We start from the raw sequence: 26,540 nt of genomic DNA, 5'->3' as shown, positions 1-26,540 counted from the left end.
TCAGTATATGGGTTTTGCGTTGACCCAAAGTCCAAGCAACTCTTGAGGGGAACACTCATGAGCAAGTTGTTGGGCAGTCAATGTGTGGCTCAGGATCTTGGTTGACTGGCCATATTGGGCTCTGAGACTACTTATTATTTGAGAGCTCACTTCAGATTTAAGTGGTTATGTTTCTTAACTTTTGTTTTGTCTTATGGAATTTCACATTGGCATTTTTAATAATTGCCACGGTTTCTGAACACATGAGACACACTGATTTAGGTGCTCCAAGTGGGAAGTATAAACTGAAATGAGTCTGTCCATTCCAGATTAAAAGCTCTATTTCCGCTGTCAACTTTTCTTTTTTTGGAGAGCATGATTTGTTAGATCTTTCTAAATCTTCTGTAACTTTCTCCATCTCACTTGTCTTTTTCCTAACTTTCTCCATCTCACTCTCCTGTTTCTCTCTCATGGTTTTTTACATGTCGCTAAATTTTTCATGTTACTTGCCTCCTCTCTCTCTCTCTCTCTCTCTCATCTGTCTGCTCAGAAGAGTTGCAATGTTTACTGCCTGAAATGCACAGGCTTGATTGACTAAATGATGCATGCAGTTGGTCTGTGCTTTTCCACTACCCCATCGTAAAGACTACAAAAGATGCGCCAATGATGTGCAGTCCCAATGAAAAAGGGTCACGATCGTGTGTTGGAACCAAATGCGGTGAGTAAAACTGCTTCAAATATCTCGTTGTTCTTAACTTAGCTATCAGCGAGTAAGCACATCAAGTAAACAACATGCGATGTTGTCATCAAACTGCACTTTCCAAATGTACAGCTTAAAAAAAAAAGACGACATAAAGTGGAACTTAGTCATTTTCAAAAACCGCTAAGCAAATATATACAGTTTCAGTACATACCACATGGAGACGCCTTTGCTGATACTGCTCTTGTTAAATTTCAGCCTCTGGATCTGTGTCACAGGCAGCTTCCAAACGCTCTCAACGCGAAAGCCTACTGGCGCTCGTGATTCTTTAGCTCCGCCCACACATCCCACCTCCAGCCACTTGTGTTTTTCCGGGAAAAATCGGTACAGACTATCTTTCTCTTATAAATATTATAAAAATAAAGATTTTTTGGAGTTATGAAGGATGCAGTACTACTCTATAGGTACTCAAGATTAACAGGATATTGAGTGAAAACGAGCAGTTCACCCCCCCCCCCCCTTTAAGGAAACTGAATCTTTTGAACAGCTTCGCGCGAACCGTTTGGGGATCTCTGAGAATTGAGGTAATTTTAAAATGATATTTTGACAAAATGACAATGTTTTTTAACCTTGGATGGATTTAAACCTAATGTACAGGACTTATAAACAGTGATAGGAAGCTTAGAATTTTCATCTTACTGGCTCTTTAAGAACATAGGATGGAGCTCTTTATTTTGAATTCTCAACATGCATTCGATTTAAGCTTTAAAATGTAAAAAAAAAAAAAATTCCAATTCTTCAATATATCAATATCATGGACTTTATTGCAATATTTCATTGAGATTTTGATATTGTTACATTTCTAGTTTGTAGTGATTATGACCGTGATGAAGATATTGTAAAAGGATATGGTGAGCTTTAAAACATCTTTTAAATTTTCATCCTCAATTTTTATAATTACAGACTAGTGTTGTCAAAAGACCCGGTATTTCGGTACCAAGTTGGTACTACATTTTTTTTAAATGTGACGGTACCAGGTTTCTTTAAGTACCGGTAGTACCGAGGTCCCATTCAAACCCGGTTCAGCGCTATGATTTCCGCGAAGAAGAAAACGAGGACGGAATCTCAAAGTCATGAAAATGAAACTTGCATTTTAATATGGACAGTCATGGAATTTGTCAAAGTTAGCATAAATTAATCAAATCAAATCTCCATATGGACCAGTATCTGTAAATGTTAAGCCGCAAAAGTTGTTTGAAATATGAATGTGTTCTGCGCGTCTCTGTGTGAATTAATGAATGGCAGAGACGTGCGGGTTTGTTTACTTCATAGACTGAAGCGCATGACGCATTAATTTCAGCATCTGAGCTTCAGAGTTCTCTCTCCATCAAGCGATCTGAACTTATCAGTTAATCTCAATGGACGCACAGCGTCCAAATACACACCTGTATTTGATGCTCTGTAAACTCTTTGTGAAGGCGCACGACTCCCCGTCGCTTTACTGATAGCGCTGTTTCTCACACATGCAAAGAGAGAGCGAGCGAGAGTCTTACCACGCTGAATCGACTCGCTGTATGTAAACTATTCTTTGTCTTCTCCTGTCAAAATAATGGAGTTCATTTAGAATTATTCATATTCATTTTCGAACAAGCAGAAGACATACCGGTTTCTCTGGTAGTGGGCAGAGCTAATGTGCAAATGGCAATTTCATTGGCTGGTGCTGATCTTGTACCGTCCCTGTTTTGATTTCAGCAAATCAACGCAGAGAACGTAATTAATATTCATGAACCCAGCAGCTCATCAATTCATAGTGCATTGTATATACATTAGTATGATAGTAGAATTAGTAGTAGTATTATCTTTTAATAATAATTAATATGATCTATTACTTTTTTTTTGTGTTTTTTTACAGAAACCCTCAATGACCAAAAATATCTTAAGCATCACCACCAGTCTTAAGTTCAGTTAAAATGACAAATATGCATTCATTAGGCCTTAATATTACATTACTAAGAATATTACTATTATTTAGTAAAATGTATGTGATACTGCTACTACTGTTGAAAAAAAATTTATAAAGAAATAAATCACAATATTTCTTAAATGTTTTAATTTTAATAGCAAATCCCCTTTATTTACCAAAAATAAAATGTTTACATTTCATAAATTAAGACAAATTAAATTTGGGTGAAACTTGTTTACTGTTTTTCATAATTATATAACTTGTAGAAAAACTATAAACACAATTGTAAATAAGCATAAAGAATGGCATTGGTTTTATTTTTAGTGCTAAAAAGTTATTTTTTTTTTTTATTAGCATATTTTTGTGTTTTGCTTTTGTACTGAAATTGGTATCAAGAACCTTGGATTTTCAATTGTATCGTTACTGAATACTGAAATTATGGTACCGTGACAACACTATTACAGACTACATGCCCTGTAATAACTAAATGTTTATTCAATTTGAACGTATTTGCATATATTTACAAAAACATAAAAAAATGTAAATGTGGTGTTTCCCAACACTTGTGGTGTTTTTTTTTTGTTTTTTGTTTTTTTGTGAGTGTAGTGAGTGTGAGTGTAGGTCTGTTGTGTTTTTGTGCTTTAACTCCTCCCCTCATCTCACCCTTTACCCTCCTACTTTTCACAGCTTTGTATGCCCATTTCTTTTGTTTTTAAGGTGTGAACGACTGGTGCTCAAGTAAGGGGGATTTTGTGACCCTTTAATCCTTACCTCTCTGTGACCCTTTAATCATTACCTGAACTATGTTAAATACATTCTGCACAAGAACTCTTAAAGACCCATTTTAAGAAAATATACTAAATAAAAGCTAACCAGCATCATATCTGCTGTGTCACAGAATGTGGTTCCTGCTGTTGACCATTTGTGGGTATCGCTTCTCGGCCTTTTGGCTAAGATCAAGTGTAGTATCTGTTCTTATCAGTTTAATATCTGATACGTGCCCTACCCGGGCACCATATATTAAATTGATTTTTGGAGTTGGGAGATGGAATAGGGGCTTGCTCCGTCCACTCCACGCATCGACCCGGTATTGCAGTACCTCCGGGAATGGTGCACCCCCCTAAAATGGTTAATAATATGTGTTGTTCTTGTGTGATTTTAGTACATTTTAAGAAATAGTCAGTATTTTTATGTTTTACATTTTGTTAGTGTATAGTTTTGGGATGGATTGTTATAGTGTTTACATTTTATTTATGTTTGAAAATGCAGGAGAACAAGGGTTTTTCAATCATAATTTTTTGTGTGTGCAAAAGCAGTGGGTAAAGGTTCTGCTGGATGGCGTCATTTACACCTGCTAGAAGGTGTTGTCATTTACACCTGCTAGAAGGTGTTGTAACTAGACTAATTTTTTTTCCGTAAATTTTTTTATATAGCTTTTACTATTTAATACTTTTTATAAGTATTCTGATCGTCTAAAAGAATAAAGTGGGATGTGTGTTCATGTGGAGGCATCTGTCAATCACTGTTATGACTTTAATTTTTTGCTTTTTTTTTGACTGCAGTACTGTTTGACAGAACCTTCTAGTGCCTGCCTACAACTGCATGATAAACATGTACCCATTAAGCACAGCCAGACTTTTTGCATTTTTGATTTATATCTTAATCAAACTGCTTTTGTCATTGAAGAAAACAAAAATAACTTAATTCAACAGTTTGTCTCCTCTGTGTCTCTCTGCATAACCGTAGCGCCATTTTGGGCAACTTGAGCTGAACACAAGCCGCGTGCACCCTTCTGTGTCATCCGCGCTGCATTGATGCACTGTTTTTGTTGAAATCAATGTGTAAATGCTCCTTGTGTCACTGCTTACACAGAAGAGCATAAGCTTTTGGGGGCCATTGGGGTCAGTGCCGCAGTGGCCAAGTGACATGCCTGGTGTTGCGGCTTAACACAGTCAGCACCGTCTCTCGCGGCAAGCCTGCTTCTACATGATTGGTTGACAGATCTACAGCCACTGTGGCCAATCAGAAGCAAGTGTTACTAACTGCAGCGTGGAATGAACCCCAGCTCCACCTCTTTGGGCGCCTGATGGGGTGGAAGGATAGAGTTGTGGGTAGGGTTAGGGTGAGAGTGTGGGTGGATGTTCTACCTCCCCCCATTTAAGCACATTCTATTTGCTGCTCCTCACTAGTGAGGTGGAGCTACACATAAGCACCACCCATCTGCTCTGCAGTGAGCAGCTTTTCATCAGAAGGCCCAACTGTCTGAATGTAGTTGTCAATGATCGCTGTAGCCTTTGTACTACTGTAAAAATTTTAGGACCAATGGTTCAACAAGGTATACAGCTTAGAGTTGATTGAGAGTTCAGATTGTGATGAAGAACCATATGGAGTAAGGTAATGTCTCATCATCACTGAAAATAATGTTCCCTTAAGTGCTCCCCCTTCAGGGTCGGTGTAGAATTCATACTTACCTGGCAGGGGAGATACCATGATCAAGAAGGTGGTTCACCCAGGGCGAGGCTCAGCCATTGCACTCCGGTTGTGCTGACCCCTGCGAATTCCCCAAATGTGGGAATCTCGACTGCATAATTTCTGGTAGTGGGGGACTGCGTTCGCGCTCTCCCCTGATCATCTGGTTAAAAATAGAATTCTAACATATATGGAATTATTAGTAGTTTGAGGAGTTTATCTATCTCGTTAGAAAGTTGTGGATCAGTATGTTTGTTAGTGGTAATACAGTGGATTGTTTAATAAGCTAAGTGGATAAAGAACATGAAGTTAATGATGAAAACCCAAAATTCAATGCAGTATGGACTAAAAGATAAACAGGCTTGTGCCTTTTATTTCCCCTTTAAGTGTTAAACAACAAATGTCTTTATTGGGGCAGCTGTGGCCTAATGGTTAGAGAGTTGAAGGTCACAGTTTCGAGTCTGTGCTGGCAGGAGTTGTAGCTGAACAGAGCACTCCTCCACTCTCAGTAACCATGGCTTAAATGCCTTTTAGCAAGGCACTGAACCCCTAGGTGCCCCCCAGTGACATGACATACAGCCAAGTATGGTGACCCATACCCAGAATTCATGCTCTGCATTTAACCCATCCAAAGTTCACACACACACACACACACACGCGTACACAGCAGTGAACATTAACACGGTGTGATCACACACTCAGAGCAGTGGGCAGCCAATTCTGCTGCGTCACCCGGGGAGCAATTGGCGGTTTTGTGCTCCCTGGAACTTCAGTTGTGGTATTGCCAGCTGAGACTCAAACCCACAACCTTAGGGCTAGAAGTCAAACTCTCTAACTACTAGGCCACAACTTCAAAACATGCTTCATTTGTTCATGATAGTTGTAAATGTTCTTAAGTTTCTTAATTAAATGTTTTTTTTTTTTTTACTTTGATATAGTCATATTTTTAAAAAGCAGTGTGCCCCTGTTTCTATCTCCACTTATTGTTCTTAAAGTCTGTAGTGATTTTTTTTTTTTTTTTTTTTGTAGGACTGTTGAGTTGTTGTGCTTTGACCCCTCCCCTCCTTATATTGGATCCTCCCCTCATCCCACTCTTTAACCCCCTCCCATTTTGTTGTTTTGTCTGCCAATTTCTCAAAATTTATTTTTAAATCTAAGGTGTGAATGACCAATGCTCAAGTAAGAGGGGTTTCATGACCCTTTAAGCCTTACCTTACCTGAGCTATGTTAACAATTGCATTATGCAGAAGAACTATTAAGAGTTAAAAAGTTAACTAAAGCTTACCAGTATCATATCTGCTGTGTCACAGAATGTGGTTCCTGCTGTTGACTGTTTGTGGGTATCGCTTCTCGGCCTTTTGGCTAAGATCAAGTGTAGTATCTGTTCTTATCAGTTTAATATCTGATACGTGCCCTACCCGGGCACCATATATTAAATTGATTTTTGGAATTGGGAGATGGAATAGGGGCTTGCTCCGTCCACTCCACGCATCGACCCGGTATTGCAGTACCTCCGGGAACGGTGCACCCCCCTAAAATGGTAAAAAAAAAAAAATATTTACACTATTGGTGTAGTGTAGTTTAACCTTTTTAAAATGTGGAGTAGTGATGCTGGAGATACTTTTTATTTTTGTAGGTTTGATTTAATCAGCAGGCAAGGAAATAGGGTTCATTCATAAACTTTATGCAAGTGTATGTTTTCACAAAAGCAATGGGTAAAAATGTTTATAGGTTCTCACTCCAGCGTGTAGTAAGATAGCATGATAGAAGGTCTGGAATTCATTGCAGCTTTCATTGGTAAAGGCCCCTCCCATGAGGCCATTTGACCGACATGTCAAACAACCAATCACAGTTTATTTTGTAAGGCTGGAGTCAGATTGTCTGAAAAGGGGTATAACTGCAGCCTGGAGATCTCCAAATAGGGGCAGGAACTCCAAAACAAGAGGGAGCTCCAAAATAGGCAGTGGCTTCCTCCCATTGAGAGACAGGCGCATGACACGCACAATTTTCCCCCAATCCACTTAAGTGCAAACTTCGTCCCTCAACTGATTCTGAAGTTTTTATTGGTTGTCTCTCAAAGTGTTTCCTAAACTATGAAACAAAAAATGCTAATCCCTAAACCAATCCCACACCTTAACCAGTGAAATTGACTGAATGGCGGGATTGGCGCTGAATAGCGTGTTGAAGTTGCAATTCAGGAGATAAACGTTTAATAAGATTATGCGATATGAGACTCACCGCACAATGCCATCTTTTTAGTTACACCCAGTATCACTACCCCCTCCTAGCCTACAAATTTCATGTTCCGTTGTTTGGAATAAAACGATTGAGTAAAATCTTTCCCCTTCGCTGGGACGGCTCCTGAGGGATTGCAGTTTACATCATGAAGCAGAGGTTCAGACTTGGGTCCAAACACCAAAGGGCAGAAGCTTTGGCCTCTGCTCTCGTGGAGAATAGTTTATAAAGTTTTATTTTGAAATGTAAGTCAGTAACAATTGGCTGAAGCCACAGCCAATGGTGAAAGTCTCTGCAAAAGGAGACCCTGCCCCACTTTGGAGGTTCTGCCCAATTTTGGAGTTCACTGCCCATTTTGGAGATCTCCGGTCTTTACTTAATCCCACTTAGATTGTCTGGACTGAGGGATGACTTTTCCCTAAGAGAACAAAGGACTTTCTTGATAATTAACATTTGAACACTCTCCTGAACACCCTCCTGCATAGGTTAAAGTGCCATCGGAGACACACCACGCCTAGCCATTCACACCTAACCATCACACTCCCTCATTCTATATTCCACATCCTTTCTCTCTCACCTAAAATTCACTCTAAATCTGTGCAATGTTAAGTGTATACAACAGGTGACTATATGTTTGGTATGATTTAAAATGTCCCAGTGCAACTGGTACAATGGTCTCAATCTTACAAAAGTAGATTAGAAGATGATACAGATCCTAAGAGTCAAGAGAAATTTTGATTACTGTAATGGGAGTGCCCTTTCCAAGGGTCCTCCAAGTAAATTACTTTCTGTTCCCTTTGAGTTGTAAACCCACTCAGGTTTGGCACCCTAGTTAATGCAAATTCCAATTGTTAGTTTCTGTCTTCATCTCGGGGGATGTTTGTCTTGGTCTGCAGTATTTAAAGGACTGCAGTAAAAGGATCAGGGCAATTCTGTAGCCAGAAAGCGTGTTGAGTGTCTCTTCACTTCATACAATGTATTTTCTAAGGTCTGGTATGCATATTTTACTTTAAGATGCATCTTTGAGAATTTGATATTTTGTATTGATATGATTTTTATATGTTTGAATTGGATATGTAATTGGCAGAATTGACTCTAGTCTTGCGGTGAATCCTTGTTAGCGACATGAATACATGACACAAGTTAATATTAAAAAAGTTTAAGTAGAATAATCAAATGTCAGAAGAATGGGTCTACTAATTAGAAAAAGACCTACAACCAATTTGCATTCCAACCTAAATTCAAGGTCATACTAAAATGGAGTGAGATTAATAAAATGGTGTCAGATTTGACCTAACTAAATTGAATAACTCTATGCGCTAAAAGACCGAACACGCAGGAAACCTTCATCCAGCAACCTTCATCATGTTTCGAGGCGTGGAAATGTCGCCAAAATAACAGAACAGTGTGTAAAAGTCTGTGACATATTTAAAGTGCACGGCATAGAAACTTTATATTAATTCACATACTTGTTCAGCATTTCAAGTTGTCTGGAGCCCAGTAGTCCTTTGAAGACTAGTTAGGTTAGTTTCAACAAGCAGGCATATCGGAGATGTAAACCAATGGAAACCCTGGTGAGTACTAGGAGTGTAAGAAAATATCAATACACTGGAGTATCCCGATATTTTGTTTGGGGATACTGTATCGATTCTCAAAAATGGAATATCAAGATTTTAATTTCGTGGCATTAAACAACTTAATTTATTCATTTTTTTTTTCATAAAATAAGTCAACTTGACCGAAGTTCTTGTGGTGAGAAGAATTTATTGGAGGTAGCAGTTCCTCAGCAGTGTTGCTAGCATGTTATCCTTCAAACAATCTTAACTCAAGGTACTGTCTGTGAGAACGGACCTTTATACCTGTCAACAAATGTGCTACAAACAATACAATAACACCCCATGGAGAGCCAATGATAGTGTAACCTTTTGATGACTTGAAAGGATCTCTCCCATGGAGAGCCCATTCATTGACCTGATGTTGACCTAAGAGGCTGATTATATGTTCCAGTTGTTTCACACTATTGTGAACAAAGAACAGCAGCCTACAGTTGATTGCAAATACATTCAACCAGAGTTAATAAAAAACCAATAATATTGCACTATTTACATTTTGCTAAACAATAGTAATACATTACTGGCAAATACTTTTCTTTAAATTGAACCGTACGCTGAAATCACTGCGAGTGTCATGCATGCTTCTGTGGGTGTAATAAACCAAGTAGCGCTTCTGCGCCATTATTTAGCCCTTGTGGATTGTTCAAATTCACTACCCTTTCGAGTTGTTCGGGATGAAAACATCCACTCAATTAAACTGCTGTAAAAATGTATCAGATTCATATATTTTTTTTTTTTTCATAAATCTGTTAATCAACCTCAGTCCTGATCAAAACTACCAAATGTTTTAAAAAAAAATCCAAGATTTTAACTCTTTAATTGCCAAATTCATAAATTATGTTACTGATTTGGGGGAAAAAACACACAAAATGACATTTTCAATATAAAAGTAATTGTGGCTGGATTTTTTTTTTTTACTTTTTATAACAGTCTTGGGCATGTCAAAGATTAGTAGCAACATTGGCTTTGATGCATTTTTAGTTTTTGTGCGGCATTAGATTTTATTTTTTTCTCCCTAATTTGTTGTTGGTGGCTGTTTTTGCCCCATTGACTTCAATTATAACAACATTTTTTGATTGCAAAGCCATGACACCATGTAATCATGCATTCTTGATTGTTTGTGGTTTTCCCTGTTGGGAAGAGGTAACATTTGTTATTTTTACAGTTGATCACTAGGTGGGACCATTAACCATTTAAATAGGCCTGTGCAAAAAAAGCTTAGTTTCTGAATATGAAGCTATATGGAGTATAACAGCATATTATATTGAGTGTGTGTGTGTGTGTGTGTGTGTGAAAGAGAGGGAGAGTGTGTGTGTGAGAGAAACCTTTGCGCACTTACCTTAATGTATTTCAGAAAATCACAATGTACACCTCAGCTCTTAGAACTACATGGAGTAAACAAAACTGTATTTATGCACCTGCTGCCTTTTAATGGTGGTGAAAGTATTTGGTTAAGTGATGAAGTAAAAAGTGCTGTTTCCGGGTCCAGGCCTCAACTCACTTCACTTGAGAATATGACCTCAGCAGCCTTTTATGAGCATTGTTTATTCATATTGATAATTTAAGTTAAACGCTTTCAAACTTACGATATACATTACAGTCTCTGTGTTCACAGTGTCCCAAACACAAATAATATTTGTTTTTTTTATATTAATATTTTCATTGTCTGGCTATCTGGTTCTTCGGTATGGAGTTAAAGGTTAATATTCTAACTTTTTCGCTAGTATTCTATAACATTGTGAGGTTATATTAGCGCATTTTGTTGTTTTCTCCTGGTAACTGATAGAGCGTTTGGACACGGAAGCACTGCTACGTGACGTCAGACTTAAGCGAATAGACTAAACAAAAGCAAAGTACGTGGATTTAAATACTTGCATGCCATCGTGCTGAATATTTAATGGGGAAAAGAGCAGCAAGCAACACTAGAAAGGGATTGACTTGTACCAAAGTTTTAGAAATGATTATGTAGCGTGACCCCTCCAGCGAGCTGCAGCTTATTTGAAATTGGTATTGCATTTTGGTTCATAATACATTGTTCATCAATTTGATGCAAAGTAGATTTTTTTCTTTTTTTTTTTTTTTACAGGATTTTAAGGTTTTAAACTGTCTTTACCATCAAGAAAAGAGGAGCATTTCATATTTAGGCCATCTGTACTTTTCACCATCAAAGCAAGTGCAGAAACACTTCTTTTTGTTTTTTTGTTTACTCCATGTAGTTCTGAGAGCATGGGGTGCATATTTTGATTTTTTTTTCAGATACTGTACATCAAGGTAAGTGCACAAAGTTCTCTCTCACACCCTCTCTTTCTCTCTCTCTATCATACACACATACACAGTAATTTGCTATTATACTCCATATAACTCCATATACAAGCCAGAAACTAAGCCTTTCTTTGCACAGGCCTACCTAAAGGGTTAATGGTCCCACCTAGTGATCAACTGTAAAAAATAACAAATGTTACCTCTTCCCAACAGGTAAAACCACCAACAATCAAGAATCTCTCTCACACACACATACACACACACACACTATAATTTACCGTTATACTCCATATAACTCCATATACAAGCCAGAAACCAAGTGATCAACTGTAAAAAAAAAAAAAAAAAAAAAAAGGAAAGGGAAAACCACAAACAATCAAGAATGATTGAACCTGTGTCTGCAGATGTTCCTGATGAATGCGGTCAGAGATTTGCCCATGCGTTTCCTTCCTGTGCTGTCATCTGAGCCAGGAGAAAACAGCTTGAAGCTGACTGACTGTATGAAGGTGAAGTTTCTTTAGACCTTGACAGTGACTTAACCATAGAGGAAACTTTACCTGTTCATTGTGAAAATGATGTGGGTGAGAGTGGTCTTTCAGATTAAGTTGGTGTTGGGACAGTTTAAGGTGAACCACTTGGTATGACCTTAACAGACAACATCACTTCGGACATTTTTTCTGGGGAGTTTGTCTCTCAGCAGAAAGGTATATCAGATAATCTTTTGCCCTCTATTTTTAATTTCCCCAGGGAGAATTTTATTCAAGAGCAGTTAGATGATGTATCTCTTAAACCTTTGTTTTCAATGGTACATGTTGAGTGACATAAGCCGCGTTTCCACCGCAGGAACTTTACCCAGGAACTAGGGACTTTGGCCTGGTACTGTGTTTCCACTGCAGGAACCAGGAACTAAATAAAGTTCTGGGGGGAAAAAATGCCCCTCAGAAAGTCCCTGCTGGCGAGGTATTACTTTTTCAAAATTCCTGAACTTCCAGCCATCTTCCAGTGCCTTGTTGGCAAGTTATTGTTTGGTTGTGAGACTTCTTTTGGATGATGTGGTCTTGTCTAGTTTGTCTTGGGCAGATTACCTAGTCCAAATAAGTTATTTTGTCATTTGACCGGCCTCTTTGATCGGTAGTTCAGTTGTTCTTCTACATGATTGGTGGAAAGACCTACAGCCACTGCGGCCAATCAGAATCAAGTTGTAATAACTGCAGTCTCAAATGAATTCTAGTTCCAGCTCTCTGGATATCTAATGCGATGAAAGGATAGAGTTCTGGGTAGGGTAAGGGTGTGGGTGGATATTCTACCTACTCCCATTAGGCACAAATTATATTCGCTCCTCACTGGACATCTAGCCACGGGGAGATCATGTAAGCTCCACCCATTTTCTCTACAGTGAGCAGCCTGACATCCAAGTGGGTATAACTGCAGACCGGATATCTTCATAATGTGCCATGAACTCCAAAATTGGGCAGAACCTCCAAAATGGGACGTAGTCTCCTTTCGCAAAGACTTTCATCATTGGCTGTACCTTCAGCCAATTGTTACTGACTTGCATTTAAAAATAAAACTTTATAAATGAAACATTGTTTCTAGTTCATCTAAAATAAAATATGCGATATGAATAAACATTCTCCTTGAGAGCAGAGGCCAAAGCCAGTGGTGTTTGGTCCCAAGTTTGAACCTCTGCTTCATGATGTAAACCGGAATCACCCAGGAGCCGTCCCAGCAGAGGGGAAAGATTTACTGTCGTTTTATTCTAAGCAACAAGGCTGTCCCGGAACACAAAATTTGCAGGCTAGTAGGGGGTAGTGATGCTGGGTGTAAATAAAAAGGTGCCATTGTGCTGTGATTCTCATATCGCATAATGTTATTAACCATTTATCTTCGGAACTGCAACTTTCTTTACCATGCTATTCAGGTCCAATCCCGTCATTCAGTCAATTTCACTGGTTAAGGTAAAGTGTGGGGTAGGTTTAGGGGTTAGCGTTTTTTTTGCTGCATGGTTTAGGAAACACTTTAACTGACACAACCAATAAAAACTTCTGAATCAGTTGTGGGGCAGAGTTTGCACTAAAGTGGATTGGGGGAAAAATTGTGCATGCATGTCATGCGCCTGTCTCTCAATGGAAATAAGCCACGCCCTATTTTGGAGCTCCCACACTGTTTTGGAGTTCCGGCCCCTATTTGGAGATCTCCAGGCTGCAGTTATACCCTTTTCCTGACATCAGAAGGCCAAACTGTCTGAATGTAGCTGTCAATGATCACTGTAGTTTTTGTACTACTGTAAAAACAACTTAAGGACCAGTGGTTCAACAAGATCTGGAGTTTAGAGTAGATTGAGTGTTTACATCGTGATCATGAACCATATGGAGTGACGTCTCATCATCACTGAAAATAATGTGACCTTAAGTGCTTCCCCTTCAGGGTTGATGTAGAATTCATACTTACCTGGCAGGGGAGATACCATGATCAAGAAGGTGGTTCACCCAGGGCGAGGCTCAGCCATTGCACTCCGGTTGTGCTGACCCCTGCGAATTCCCCAAATGTGGGAATCTCGACTGCATAATTTCTGGTAGTGGGGGACTGCGTTCGCGCTCTCCCCTGATTTCTGGTTAACAATAGAACTGTAATTTACACAGTTTAAGGAATTATTACTAGTTAAAAAGGGGTTTATTATAACTGTGAATAAGTTTTGGGACTCTATATCAGTATGTTTGTTTGTGATAATTATACATAATACATATAATATTTGTCCTGAAATAACAAAATGCTTATTGTTTAAAGTATAATTTTTAAAACTTGCTTAATTTGTTTTTGATAGTTCTATTTATATTGTTTCTTAAGGCTTTTACTTTGATTATTTATGGTCCTATTTTTTAAATGCAGTATGCCCCAGTCTTTATCTCCACTCATTGTTTTCGTGTCTGTAGTGAGTGTGATTTGTAGGACTCTTGAGTTACGTTTTGACCCCTCCCCTCCTCATACTGTCTCCTCCCCTCATCCCACCCCTTTACCCTCCCATTTTATCAACGCTTCGTCTGCCCATTTCTTGAACCCTTTTCAAGTCTAAGGTGTGAACGACCGGTGCTCAAGTAAGGGGAGTTTAATGACCCTTTAAGCCTTACCTTACCTGAGCTGTGTTAACAACAGCATTCTGCACAAGAAGTATTAGAGGTAAAAAATAAAATAAACCTCACCTTACCAGCATCATATCTGCTGTGTCACAGAATGTGGTTCCTGCTGTTGACTGTTTGTGGGTATCGCTTCTCGGCCTTTTGGCTAAGATCAAGTGTAGTATCTGTTCTTATCAGTTTAATATCTGATACGTGCCCTACCCGGGCACCATATATTAAATTGATTTTTGGAATTGGGAGATGGAATAGGGGCTTGCTCCGTCCACTCCACGCATCGACCCGGTATTGCAGTACCTCCGGGAACGGTGCACCCCCTAAATGGTTAAAAGTTATTATTTTTGTCATGCGTGATGTTTGAAATGTGTAAACAGTTTATATATAATTACATTTGTTCTGGGTAATTTCGGTGGAAATGCGGCATATGGTGTCTATAACACGCATGCGTGTAATTTGCATTGTGTGATGACATCAATTGTTTTCGCGGCCTACGTGACGCGTCGTTAAAGCGCATGCGCATACTTAACAGAATACTCTACAGAATAATAAAATGTTAAAGTATTAAAGAACATTAAAGGGTTAGTTAACCTAAATAGCAAAATTGTTTCATTAACTTACTCTCATGTAGTTCCAAACCCGTGACACCTCAATTTATCTTTGTAACACAGTTTAAGATATTTTAGACTTAGTCTGAGAGCTCTTAGTCCCTCCATTGATGCTGTGTGAAGGGTCTACTGTCCATGTCCAGAAAGGTAAGAAAAACATCAAAGTACTCCATGTGACATCAGAGGGTCAGTTAGAATTTTCTGAAGCATCGAAAATACATTTTGGTCAAAAAATAGCAAAAACTACGACTTTATTCAGCATTGTCTTCTCTTCCGTGTCTGTTGTGAGAGAGTTCAGAACAAAGCAGTTTGTGATATCCGGTTCGCGATTGAATCATTCGATGTAACCGGATCTTTTTGAACCAGTTCACCAAATCGAACTGAATCGTTTTAAACTGTCTCCAATATGCATTAATCCACAAATGACTTAAGCTGGTAACTTTTTTTTAACGTGGCTGACACTCTCTCTGAGTTAAAACAAACCAATATCCTTGAGTAATTCATTTACTCAAACAGTACACTGACTGAACTGCTGTGAAGAGAGAATTGAAGATGAACACCGAGCCGAGCCAGATAATTCACGAGTCAAGAATCTGATGTGTCTGACAGAAACGGTTGTTGTTTTTTTTGGTTTGTTACATTGATACGTTTTTGGGGTTTTTTTGCACCGTGTGATGAGTAAAGATCGACAAGATATGAAGATATTAAACTATTTTAATAGTATCTTCTCAGAATTTAACCCTGGCTTGGCTGTAGGGTTTTTTTTTTTTTTTTGTGATCATTTTGATTCTTTTGGTTTGTACATTTGGTGCAGCAGAGTTTCAAGTAGTGCTTTTTTAAATAAAATTGTTTGTTCATTTAACTTCTGAGGCTGGTTATTAGTCACCTGTGGTATCGATTTAATATCGATAATGAGGTATTAGATTCAGTAATTTACCAAAACCAGAATTGTGGTATCGATCCATCCCTATACCCAGGCAGTCTTTAAATATCTCACTGCATCGAAGGCATTGGGCCTGTGAACATGGCACCTGGAACTTTTGGTTGTATTGTGTAGAAAAAACACATTAATTCAAGACACCTAATTTAAAGAAGAACGAACAATATTCACCTTTATTTCCCATGGCAAAAACGGTGCCGCCATTGCACTCGTTTTGTCATCTTACTTCCGACTGAGGGGAATGACGTAACGTTACCACTTTTCTAACGTAAACACTTTTCTCTCACTTCAGTTATCAGTCATGCGTGGAAGCCGCTCCGGTGGATGACGTAAGATGTATGCGCACCGCGTGTACCTATGCTAGTCTCTCGAGTTTGTTTATTGGAGTGAAGAAAGCAAAGTTTCCTTTCTTTGGCAAAGGAAAACCAGTCTCCTCTTGGTTTATATTGAAATCTTCCTACATCTTTCTGTGCAAATCTTTGGTTTGTACTTCGGTGCATTCCTATTGAAATATATATATTTTTTTTACAAAAACGTATGTTGTATTTATTGAAGGCCTTTATTTAATGAACATATAGAGGTAGACCGACAGTGGATTTTGCAGATACAATAGCTAGGTTGGACCACACTGGCCGATACTGATTAATTAACCGATATTTTTTTAAATGGATACTTAACAAAAAGTAAAATGGTGCTTAAAAAACTACTGAACCCTAGTAGTAGTAGTTAGAATAATAAAAGTAATAATAGTAATAGTGAATGTTCAAATTACCACACTCTAATAGGGCACTAGGAAATCAGTTTTATTTTTTCCTGAATTCCATTTTATTTTTTTCAAAATTCAGAATTTTTTTCATTATTTGAAGGCAATAAAACTTCATGTTTTTTCTTTTTATCTTTTAATCAAAATTAAGAACTTTTTTTGGCAAGCAAAAGATTTTCTATTAAAAAGAAAACATGGAAATGTGATTATTCCTTAAAAAATATTGTTGGTTTTATTGTAGTAGTAGTAGGCTATGTACATTCTACTGAAAAGTAGACTTCAAAACAGACTGAACTTTTTAATTGATGGGTTGTGATATGATGCTAGTTTTACTCCAATCAAACAGTCAAATGCTCATTAAAGCCCCTTTCACACTACGATTCCGGCAAATACTCTGTAAAGTGTTCCGGCAATTGTTCCCAGGTCGTTAGATTTTGCACTTTCACACCTTCAGTGATTACCCGGGATAGGTGCGTGATTTCTCACACATACCGTAAAGGTCCTGTAACGACACGTGACATCAGGGCATGACGTGTAATGTATGAGTAGAAAACGTTAGGCACGTTATACTTTCACTGAAGCAAGCGAACGATCTCTGCATCAGCACGGAAAGTGAGGAAACTAAGTGATTTCTGCTTCATTAGTTTGCACTTTTTTTTTTTTGTCGCGAACGTTGATCTTCAAAATAGTTGGTAAAACAGTCGCGATTATTTCGTATCATAGTATGAGTAAGGAAATTGAAAGGATGTATCAGTATCATTTTTATTTATATAACATGAAAAGACAATCATTGTTACATATAATTATCTGTCATGCAGTTGATAAATGACACTGCAATAATGTGTCTTCTGTGTGACATTTACATTTTTACTTTACTATATTGCAAAGCATAGACTTTTTTCCTCCCCTTTATTTCAGAAAAATATGCTGCTCCTCGTTATTTTAAAGTGAAGAAATCAAGAAACTTTTATTTCTGCCAGCCAATGATGATTCTGAAAGGACACACCTGTAATCTGTTGCTATAGTAACTAGCGGAATTTCATGATCATCATGCTCTTATTTTTGTGCAGTTGTCTCATCGCCACTGCCGTCAAATATTGAGAAACTTTATAAAGTATCATATTTATATTAAATTAATATATTACATTGGTATCTTCTCCGATACCCATTTTATGACCATTATTGAGCTGATTATTTTCAATCAGCTAGAATGATTTGGGACATACTAAGTTTAATGTGGCTTAATGCATTAAAATGGTGTCTAAAAAGACAGAACTCCATAAACGCAATAATAATAATAATAAAGCATTCACAGACAAGCAGATAAGTCCAGAATAAGAACGCAATGCGTTTAATTGCACGTTAAGCATTTTCCTCCGATAGAAAACCATCAGACTAAAAGGAAAACGCTTAACGTGGCGTAATGCATTAAAACGTGTTTTTAAAAAGGCCAAACAGCAGTAAACATTTTTAATAAAGCATTCTATTTAGACACAAGCAGGTTATGGGAGGAAAATGATTCACACCTTAAGCACGTTGTGTTCGTATTCTGGCCTCAAATCTGCTTGTCTGTGAATATAATGCTTTATTAATAATTTGTTTACTTAGTTTGGTCTTTTTAAAACACGGTTTTATTTCATGAGGCCACGTACTTTCATGCTAAACACTTTTGAATGTCCCAATGATTCATTTGTGAATTCGACTGGTCCAGATAAAACTTGCAGCAAACATCTCTTGATTCAATTATAGTGAGTCTAGTTACCAATATACAACTGCATTATTGTAAAGGCTTTGTGAAACTGCACGTTTTTAGCTTTTTAATCAACATAGTGTGTCCTACACCTACTAAGCACACATTTCCTATCTAGTATGTCTATGAAAGATCAAACCAATCAGATTAGTTCGGGGGCGGGGCTGTACGTGCAAACACTCCCCAGGTCCAGCCCTGCCTCGATCTGCAGGCTGCAGCCGGGTGCACTTGAAATTGGATGCAAATGGTACTAACTGCAGTCAAATTAATTCCAGCTTCACCTCTCTGGATATCAAATGAGGTGGATGGATAGAGTTATGGGTAGGGTGAGGGTGTGTTCTACCTCCTCCCATTAGGCACAAATTATTTACTCCTCCTTGCTGGATGTCTAGCAAGGGGAGCTACATGTAAGCTCCACCCATTTTCTCTGCAGTGAGCTTTCTTTCATAAGAAGGCCCATCTGTCTGAGTGTAGTTGTCAATGATCACTGTAGTTTTGTACTACTGTAAAAACAACTTAAGGACCAGTGGTTCAACAAGATCTGGAGTTTAGAGTAGATTGTTTAGATCGTGATGATGAATCTAATGGAGTAATGTCTCATCATCACTGACAATAATATTCCCTTAAATGCTGCCCCTTCAGGGTCGTTGTAGAATTCATACTTACCTGGCAGGGGAGATACCATGATCAAGAAGGTGGTTCACCCAGGGCGAGGCTCAGCCATTGCACTCCGGTTGTGCTGACCCCTGCGAATTCCCCAAATGTGGGAATCTCGACTGCATAATTTCTGGTAGTGGGGGACTGCGTTCGCGCTCTCCCCTGATCTTCTGGTTAAAAATAGAAATATAATGTACATAGTTTAAGGAATTATTACTAGTTAAAAAGGTGTTTATAATAACTGTGAATAAGTTTTGGGGTTCTATATCAGTTTGTTTGTTTGTGATACTTATACACAATACATATAATATTTGTCCTGAAATAACAAAATGCTTATTGTTTAAAGTATAATTTTTAAAACTTGCTTAATTAGTTTTTGATAGTTCTATTTATATTGTTTCTTAAGGCTTTTACTTTGATTATTTATGGTCCTATTTTTTAAATGCAGTATGCCCCAGTCTTTATCTCCACTCATTGTTTTCGTGTCTGTAGTGAGTGTGATTTGTAGGACTCTTGAGTTATGTTTTGACCCCTCCCCTACTCATACTGTCTCCTCCCCTCATCCCACCCCTTTACCCTCCCATTTTATCAACGCTTCGTCTGCCCATGTCTTGAACCCTTTTCAAGTCTAAGGTGTGAACGACCAGTGCTCAAGTGAGGGGAGTTTAATGGCCCTTTAAGCCTTACCTTACCTGAGCTGTGTTAACAATAGCATTCTCCACAAGAAGTATTAGAGGTAATAAAATAAACCTTACCTAACCAGCATCATATCTGCTGTGTCACAGAATGTGGTTCCTGCTGTTGACTGTTTGTGGGTATCGCTTCTCGGCCTTTTGGCTAAGATCAAGTGTAGTATCTGTTCTTATCAGTTTAATATCTGATACGTGCCCTACCCGGGCACCATATATTAAATTGATTTTTGGAATTGGGAGATGGAATAGGGGCTTGCTCCGTCCACTCCACGCATCGACCCGGTATTGCAGTACCTCCGGGAACGGTGCACCCCCTAAATGGTTAAAAGTTATTGTTTTTGTCATGCGTGATGTTTAAAATGTGTAAACAGTTTATATATAATTACATTTGTTCTGGGTAATTTCGGTTGAAATGCGGCATATGGTGTCTATAACACGCATGCGTGTAATTTGCATTGTGTGATGACATCAAATGTTTTCGCGGCCTACGTGACACGTCGTTAGAGCGCATACGCATACTTAACAGAATACTCTAAAGAATAATAAAATGTTAAAGTATTAAAGAACATTAAAGGGTTAGTTAACCCAAATATCAAAATTGTTCCATTAACTTACTCATGTAGTTCCAAACCCGTGACACCTCAATTTATCTTTGTAACACAGTTTAAGATATTTTAGACTTAGTCTGAGAGCTCTTAGTCCCTCCATTGATGCTGTGTGAAGGGTCTACTTTCCATGTCCAGAAAGGTAAGAAAAACATCAAAGTACTCCATGTGACATCAGAGGGTCAGTTAGAATTTTTTGAAGCATCGAAAATACATTTTGGTCCAAAAATAGCAAAACGTACGACTTTATTCAGCATTGTCTTCTCCTCCGTGTCTGTTGTGAGAGAGTTCAGAACAAAGCAGTTTGTGATGTCCGGTTCGCGATCGAATCATTCGATGTAACCGGATCTTTTTGAACCAGTTAACCAAATCGAACTGAATCATTTAAACTGTCTCCAATATGCATTAATCCACAATTGACTTAAGCTGTTAACTTTTTTTATGTGGCTGACACTCCCTCTGAGTTAAAACAAACCAATATCCCGGAGTAATTCATTTACTCAAACCGTACACTGACTGACCTGCTGTAAAGAGAGAACTGAAGATGAACGCCGAGCCGAGCCAGATAATGACTCGTTCACAAAAAAAAAAAAAAAAACGTTTTTGTTGTTTTTTTGGTTTGTTTAATTTATGTTTTTTGTTTTTGCTTTTTTTTGCAACGTGTGATGAGTAAAGACCGACAAGATATGAAGATATTAAACTATTTTAATAGTATCTTTTCAGAATTTAACCTACTGTATGTTCCCTGGCTTGGCTGTAGTTTTTTTTTTTTTTTTGTGAACATTTTGATTTTTTTGATTTGTACATTTGGTGCAGCAGAGTTTCAAGCAGTGCTTTTTTAAATAAAATTGTTTGTTCATTCAACTTCTGAGGCTGGTTATTGGTCACCTGTGGTATCGATTTAATATCGATAATGAGGTATTAGATTCAGTAACGTACCAAAACCAGAATTGTTATATATCTCCCTATACCCAGGCAGTCTTTTAATATCTCACTGCACCGTAGGCACTAGGTCTGTGAACATGGCACCTGGAACTCTTGGTTGTATTGTGTAGAAAAAAACACCCTAATTCAAGACACCTAATTTACAGAAGAACAAACAGTATTCACCTTATTTCCCATGGCAAAAACGGTGCCGCCATTGCACTCGTTTTGTCATCTTACTTCCGACTGAGGGGAATGACGTAACGTTACCACTTTTCTAACACAAACACTTTTCTCTCACTTCAGTTATCAGTCATGCGTGGAAGCCGCTCCGGTGGATGACGTAAGATGTATGCACACCGCGTGTACCTATGCTAGTCTCTCGAGTTTGTTTATTGGAGTGAAGAAAGCAAAGTTTCCTTTTTTTGGCAAAGGAAAACCAGTCTCCTCTTGGTTTATATTGAAATCTTCCTACATCTTTCTGTGCAAATCTTTGGTTTGTACTTCGGTGCATTCCTATTGAAATATATATTTTTTTTTTACAAAAACGCATGTTGTATTTATAGAAGGCCTTTATTTAATGAACATATAGAGGTAGACCGACAGAGGATTTTGCTGATACAATAGCTAGGTTGGACCACACTGGCTGATACTGATTAATTAACCGATATTTTTTTAAATGGATACTTAACAAAAAGTAAAATGGTGCTTAAACTACTGAACCCTAGTAGTAGTAGTTAGAATAATAAAAGTAATGATAATAATAGTAATAGTGAATGTTGAAATTACCACACTCTAATAGGGCACTAGGAAATCAGTTTTATTTTTTCCTGAATTCCATTTTATTTTTTTTCAAAATTCAGAATTTTTTTCATTATTTGAAGGCAATAAAACTTCATTTTTTTTCTTTTAATCAAAATTAAGAACTTTTTTTGGCAAGCAAAAGATTTTCTATTAAAAACAAAACATGGAAATGTGATTATTCCTTAAAAAATATTGTTGGTTTTATTGTAGTAGTAGTAGGCTATGTACATTCTACTAAAAAGTAGACTTCAAAACAGACTGAACTTTTTAATTGATGGGTTGTGATATAATGCTAGTTTTACTCCAATCAAACAGTCAAATGCTCATTAAAGCCCCTTTCACACTACGATTCTGGCAAATACTCTGTAAAGTGTTCCGGCAATTGTTCCCAGGTCGTTAGATTTTGCACCTTCACGCCTTCAGTGATTACCCGGGATAGGTGCGTGATTTCACACACATACCGTAAAGGTCCTGTAACGACACGTGACATCAGGGCATGACGTGTAATGTATGAGTAGAAAACGTTAGGCACGTTATACTTTCACTGAAGCAAGCGAACGATCTCTGCATCAGCACGGAAAGTGAGGAACTAAGTGATTTCTGCTTCATTAGTTTGCACTTTTTATTTTGTCGCGAACGTTGATCTTCAAAATAGCTGGTAAAACAGTCGCGATTATTTCGTATCATAGTATGAGTAAGGAAATTGAAAGGATGTATCAGTATCATTTTTATTTATATAACATGACAAGACAATCATTGTTACATATAATTATCTGTCATGCAGTTGATAAATGACACTGCAATAATGTGTCTTCTGTGTGACATTTACATTTTTACTTTACTATATTGCAAAGCATAGACTTTTTTCCTCCCCTTTATTTCAGAAAAATATGCTGCTCCTCGTTATTTTAAAGTGAAGAAATCAAGAAACTTTTATTTCTGCCAGCCAATGATGATTCTGAAAGGACACACCTGTAATCTGTTGCTATAGTAACTAGCGGAATTTCATGATCATCATGCTCTTATTTTTGTGCAGTTGTCTCATCGCCACTGCCGTCAAATATTGAGAAACTTTATAAAGTATCATATTTATATTAAATTAATATATTACATTGGTATCTTCTCCGATACCCATTTTATGACCATTATTGAGCTGATTATTTTCAATCAGCTAGAATGATTTGGGACATACTAAGTTTAATGTGGCTTAATGCATTAAAATGGTGTTTAAAAAAGACGGAACTCCATAAACGCAATAATAATAATAATAAAGCATTCACAGACAAGCAGATAAGTCCAGAATAAGAACGCAATGCGTTTAATTGCACGTTAAGCATTTTCCTCCGATAGAAAACCATCAGACTAAAAGGAAAACGCTTAACGTGGCGTAATGCATTAAAACGTGTTTTTAAAAAGGCCAAACAGCAGTAAACATTTTTAATAAAGCATTCTATTTACACACAAGCAGGTTATGGGAGGAAAATGCTTCACACCTTAAGCACGTTGTGTTCGTATTCTGACCTCAAATCTGCTTGTCTGTGAATATAATGCTTTATTAATAATTTGTTTAATTAGTTTGGTCTTTTTAAAACACGGTTTTATTTCATGAGGCCATGTACTTTCATGCTAAACACTTTTGAATGTCCCAATGATTCATTTGTGGATTCGACTGGTCCAGATAAAACTTGCAGCAGACATCTCTTGATTCAATTATATTGAGTCTAGTTACCAATATACAACTGCATTATTGTAAAGGCTTTGTAAAACTGCACAACGTTTTTAGCTTTTTAATCAACATAGTGTGTCCTACACCTACTAAGCACACATTTCCTATCTAGTATGTCTATGAAAGATCAAACCAATCAGATTAGTTCGGGGGCGGGGCTGTACATGCAAACACTCCCCAGGTCCAGCCCTGCCTCGATCTGCAGGCTGCAGCCGGGTGTACTTGTAATTGGATGCAAATGGTACTAACTGCAGTCAAATTAATTCCAGCTTCACCTCTCTGGATATCAAATGAGGTGGATGGATAGAGTTGTGGGTAGGGTGAGGGTGTGTTCTACCTCCTCCCATTAGGCACAAATTATTTACTCCTCCTTGCTGGATGTCTAGCAAGGGGGAGCTACATGTAAGCTCCACCCATTTTCTCTGCAGTGAGCTTTCTTTCATAAGAAGGCCCAACTGTCTGAATGTAGTTGTCAGTGATCACTGTAGTTTTGTACTACTGTAAAAACAACTTAAGGACCAGTGGTTTAACAAGATCTGGAGTTTAGAGTAGATTGTTTAGATCGGGATGATGAATCTAATGGAGTAATGTCTCATCATCACTGACAATAATATTCCCTTAAATGCTCCCCCTTCAGGGTCAGTGTAGAATTCATACTTACCTGGCAGGGGAGATACCATGATCAAGAAGGTGGTTCACCCAGGGCGAGGCTCAGCCATTGCACTCCGGTTGTGCTGACCCCTGCGAATTCCCCAAATGTGGGAATCTCGACTGCATAATTTCTGGTAGTGGGGGACTGCGTTCGCGCTCTCCCCTGATCTTCTGGTTAAAAATAGAAATATAATGTACATAGTTTAAGGAATTATTACTAGTTAAAAAGGGGTTTATTATAACTGTGAATAAGTTTTGGGACTCTATATCAGTATGTTTGTTTGTGATAATTATACATAATACGTATAATATTTGTCCTGAAATAACAAAATGCTTATTGTTTAAAGTATAATTTTTAAAACTTGCTTAATAGAGGTGTGCGATACCGCTAGATTTGGTATCGATCCGATACCAAGTAAATACAGGGCCAGTATCGCCGATACCGATACCAATACCAATACTTTTTAATAATTAAGGTGGATGCGTCTTCAACCTAAATCTAAATGAATTTTCATGACTTTTAATTTGTTTTTGTGATTTGCATTTCGGGTTATTAATCAGTACTACAAAAGCTTTTGTTCAGAAACAACTTTTGGTTACTTCTGTTTTTTTTTTTTAAACAAAGTTACAAAATGATTACTTCACAAATATATATATAAAAAAAAGTAAAAACAAATTCTCTTTTCAAGTAGCATGTTAATAAAAAAATGTTTCTCCTCTTTAGTGCACTTCTTTTCAGGATTTTTTTTTCTTAAAGTCATAAAGTTTTACTTCACAATGTAAAAACAAATTCTCCTTGTACAAAATTCCTGAAGCCGACATCTTTCACTATGGAAAGAGGCTGCAGGTCCTTCACAATCATTTCTGATAGGCGCCTTGTAATATCCACTGCTCTTGGAGAATCAGCTATTGATAAAATAATAAATAATAAAAATAATTAAGTCTGGTGCACATCACTATGTGTAGTTTAAATATAGAAACTAGTATCCCTTTCACAGCTGACACAAAAAGGGTAGATCGGCCTGAAAATACAGCCATACAACGCTCCTCTTTCTCTCCGCCTCTGACTGACTGCTGTTAGAAATGCGCGGCTGAGCGGTGCGCGCGCCTGACTGCTGGTGGTAGCGCTAGTGGTGAGTCACGTGACGGTACAACACAGTAGAGGGGCGGAGAGCAGTGTCGAGCACGAGCAGCACTCTTGAGAGCTTGCTCTGCTCTGTGACAGTAGCAGCATTTTGATAAACACGGCCAGGTCGCAAAACGAGAGAAACTGAAACTTAAGTATCGATATTTTCCCGTTGGTATCGATCAATACCGATACCAACGTTGGTATCGATATTATCGATATTAGTATCGATCTGCCCACCTCTATTGCTTAATTTGTTTTTGATAGTTCTATTTATATTGTTTCTTAAGGCTTTTACTTTGATTATTTATGGTCCTATTTTTTAAATGCAGTATACCCCAGTCTTTATCTCTATTCATTGTTTTAGTGTCTGTAGTGAGTGTGATTTGTAGGACTCTTGAGTTACGTTTTGACCCCTCCCCTCCTCATACTGTCTCCTCCCCTCATCCCACCCCTTTACCCTCCCATTTTATCAACGCTTCGTCTGCCCATTTCTTGAACCCTTTTCAAGTCTAAGGTGTGAACGACCGGTGCTCAAGTGAGGGGAGTTTAATGACCCTTTAAGCCTTACCTTACCTGAGCTGTGTTAACAACAGCATTCTGCACAAGAAGTATTAGAGGTAAAAAAATAAAATAAACCTTACCTAACCAGCATCATATCTGCTGTGTCAAAGAATGTGGTTCCTGCTGTTGAGTGTTTGTGGGTATCGCTTCTCGGCCTTTTGGCTAAGATCAAGTGTAGTATCTGTTCTTATCAGTTTAATATCTGATACGTGCCCTACCCGGGCACCATATATTAAATTGATTTTTGGAATTGGGAGATGGAATAGGGGCTTGCTCCGTCCACTCCACGCATCGACCCGGTATTGCAGTACCTCCGGGAACGGTGCACCCCCTAAATGGTTAAAAGTTATTATTTTTGTCATGCGTGATGTTTGAAAT

At 37.9% G+C, this 26,540-nt stretch overlaps 9 non-coding genes across 9 annotated transcripts; all 9 read left to right on the top strand.

Annotated features, from left to right (window-relative positions):
* Positions 1–3,572: 3,572 nt before the first annotated feature.
* LOC113106653 (U2 spliceosomal RNA) lies at positions 3,573–3,763 on the top strand. The gene has a single exon (XR_003292528.1). It is a non-coding gene; the product is annotated as a U2 spliceosomal RNA (small nuclear RNA).
* Positions 3,764–5,105: 1,342 nt separating this feature from the next.
* On the top strand, positions 5,106–5,269 carry LOC113106643 (U1 spliceosomal RNA). The gene has a single exon (XR_003292518.1). It is a non-coding gene; the product is annotated as a U1 spliceosomal RNA (small nuclear RNA).
* Positions 5,270–6,453: 1,184 nt separating this feature from the next.
* LOC113106650 (U2 spliceosomal RNA) lies at positions 6,454–6,644 on the top strand. The gene has a single exon (XR_003292525.1). It is a non-coding gene; the product is annotated as a U2 spliceosomal RNA (small nuclear RNA).
* A 7,020-nt stretch (positions 6,645–13,664) lies between these two features.
* Positions 13,665–13,828, top strand: LOC113106642 (U1 spliceosomal RNA). Its single transcript, XR_003292517.1, has one exon. It is a non-coding gene; the product is annotated as a U1 spliceosomal RNA (small nuclear RNA).
* Positions 13,829–14,483: 655 nt separating this feature from the next.
* Positions 14,484–14,674, top strand: LOC113106648 (U2 spliceosomal RNA). Its single transcript, XR_003292523.1, has one exon. It is a non-coding gene; the product is annotated as a U2 spliceosomal RNA (small nuclear RNA).
* A 4,397-nt stretch (positions 14,675–19,071) lies between these two features.
* Positions 19,072–19,235, top strand: LOC113106641 (U1 spliceosomal RNA). The gene has a single exon (XR_003292516.1). It is a non-coding gene; the product is annotated as a U1 spliceosomal RNA (small nuclear RNA).
* Positions 19,236–19,887: 652 nt separating this feature from the next.
* LOC113106647 (U2 spliceosomal RNA) lies at positions 19,888–20,078 on the top strand. Its single transcript, XR_003292522.1, has one exon. It is a non-coding gene; the product is annotated as a U2 spliceosomal RNA (small nuclear RNA).
* Positions 20,079–24,474: 4,396 nt separating this feature from the next.
* On the top strand, positions 24,475–24,638 carry LOC113106640 (U1 spliceosomal RNA). Its single transcript, XR_003292515.1, has one exon. It is a non-coding gene; the product is annotated as a U1 spliceosomal RNA (small nuclear RNA).
* A 1,666-nt stretch (positions 24,639–26,304) lies between these two features.
* On the top strand, positions 26,305–26,495 carry LOC113106646 (U2 spliceosomal RNA). The gene has a single exon (XR_003292521.1). It is a non-coding gene; the product is annotated as a U2 spliceosomal RNA (small nuclear RNA).
* Positions 26,496–26,540: the final 45 nt, after the last annotated feature.

Source organism: Carassius auratus, chromosome 7, assembly GCF_003368295.1.
Source record: "Carassius auratus strain Wakin chromosome 7, ASM336829v1, whole genome shotgun sequence".
In the NCBI taxonomy this organism is placed as follows: domain Eukaryota; kingdom Metazoa; phylum Chordata; class Actinopteri; order Cypriniformes; family Cyprinidae; genus Carassius; species Carassius auratus.
The sequence above is the reverse complement of the archived record's forward strand: the minus strand, read 5'-3'. Positions and strand labels throughout refer to the sequence as shown.